Raw genomic sequence first — 2,297 nt, 5'->3', positions numbered from 1 at the left:
ACGGAGGGGCAGGGGAGTAAAGAGAGAGAGGGGGAGGGAGGAGAGAGGGGGAGGGAGGCGGGAGGGCCCGGAAGGGAAAGGTAATGCGTACTACCATTCCTCACATGGCAAGTCTATAAAGCACTTTGCGAAGTGCTTTGTTCAGTTGCTTAATCTTCATCGCAGCCTCAGAAATACCACATAACCTCATTTTTCAGATTAGAAAACGGAGGGCAAGGTGGAAAGGAGAAAGGCCCTGTATTTGGCTTCATCCTCTCACCTGTGAAATCAGACACCTGACAAATGCCTTGTTTCTCAAAGTGGGGCTAGTAAATCAGGAATCCAGAATCCAAGGGGACACGGTTTTAGCTCGAAAATTTTGTAGGAAAACACTTTTTATTAAGCATAGACCTATTCTAAGGTAAAATGCTTCCGCAATTAACTTTTTTAAAAAGGCAAAACGCCTAAAAAATATTCCCCAGACATGCCCAAGTGCCCCTGGATCCTGGGGTACTCCTGGGTCCCCCCGCTTAGGTAGCAAAGTCAGAAGAGCTGGATAGGACAGATGGCCTTTATGGTTCGTCCCGCATCTGGGCTGGGGCTGACCACTGCAGCAGGCCCAGCTGGCATTGTGGGGAAGGTAGGCATGGATGTTGCCCTTGGCTTATTTTCCTTTCTTTCTACTTGTGACTTTCTCCTGAACCCAGCGTTTCTGCTCACTCAGGTTACCTGCTCTCCAAACCTTGGCCCACACATGGTGGCCATTTGACATATCCATACAAGCCCATGTACAAGGCATTGAGTGACAGCAGTTTGGGTAGATCTCCCAATTCCAGAAAGAGAGAGTCTGATTGGTCACTGCTCAGCTAATGGATTGTGGGCATGGAAGACACACAGAAGCCAGGCAGGTGGTTCATTCCCAGAGAGGGTGATAGGCCAGCCAGGGACTCCCAAATGGTTTTCATCCCTGCATCAGGTGTACTTAATCACTCAAAGGCCAGGGAAACTGAGGCCCCTCGACCAAAAAAAAAAAAAGTAGCCATATGGGGCAGCAGTGTTTTTACAGTGCTCATAACCAACCAGGATGGTTGTGAAACCAGTGCCTTCAACAGAGCTCTCCCACCAGCCCCTGACAGTCCCAGAGACCTGCAGAATTCTTCATGATTCCCAGAGCAGGAAGCTCATCTGCGAATTGTACTCTGACTCCCTGGGAAAGGACAGTAGCAAAAGGCTCAGCGTACAGAGGTTTAATTCGCTAGGAATCCTTCCCTAGGACACTTGGAACACTGCAGCTACAGAAAATAAAAACTGCATGGCCCATGAGTCCCAAGCAGCAGTGGGAATGTGAAGTTCTCTGACATTCCTACATGGATCAACATTTAGTTTTTATACGATTAAAAACTGCTGTTATCTATTTATTTTGCCTTTTGCCCTTATGGATTAGAGTGCTTAAACTGTCTGTGACTTAGAAGCCAGCAATTTTTGAATCAGAGCCCAGGGTCCTTGCAATGCTGTTTCTTCCAAGTGTCCCTGCAAAGCTCTCTGATGGAGGGGAGGCTTCTGCTGGAGTGTGTGCACAGATTTACAGGGTCTCTGAGCACTGGGATGTAGGACTTAGGGACCAGAGCCCTCTCAATATTTGAGAGCACACAGGGCCTGGACTGCTGGAGACGAAAGTGACCTGCCAGAGTCCCCCAGCCATTTGCACAGACCCCAGGCCAGGACTCAGGCTTCTGCTAGAGCCCAAGCTGGCAAGGACAGCAAGACAGAAGGAATAGAAGATGACAGTCGAGTCAGGACATTCCTGGTCTCTCTGAGCAATTTGACCTCCTAAATTGATTACCCATCATTTCCCTTACTGTGCCTGGTGGTTGTTTGAAGAGATGGGGTAATATTTAAGCTTACGTATTCTGAATTACCCTCAGATCACTGAGTTCCTAACTCTGTAACTAAGGGCTCCTAATAAATAGTCTCCAATTATTGAGCAAAAACTGACTGACATATGTCACTGCTTTTTTTTTAAGGTTTTCTTCTTCTTTTTTTTTTTTTTTTACAGAAACAGCCAAGTTGATCCTAAAATTTATATAGAAATGCAAGGGATCCAGAATAGCCAAAGCAATCTTGAAAAAGAAGAATAAAGTTGGAAGAGTTACACTCCTGGGTTTAAGACCTAGTACAAAGCTACTGTAATCAAGACAGTGTGGTACTTGTGTAAGAACAGACATACAGACTAATGGAATAGAATGGAGAATTCAGAAAGAAACATATGGTCAACTGATTTTTAACAAGTGTGCCCAGACCATTCCATGGGAAAAAAA

Source organism: Myotis davidii, unplaced genomic scaffold (assembly GCF_000327345.1).
Source record: "Myotis davidii unplaced genomic scaffold, ASM32734v1 scaffold1464, whole genome shotgun sequence".
Taxonomy (NCBI): domain Eukaryota; kingdom Metazoa; phylum Chordata; class Mammalia; order Chiroptera; family Vespertilionidae; genus Myotis; species Myotis davidii.
Note: the sequence above shows the minus strand (reverse complement) of the source record.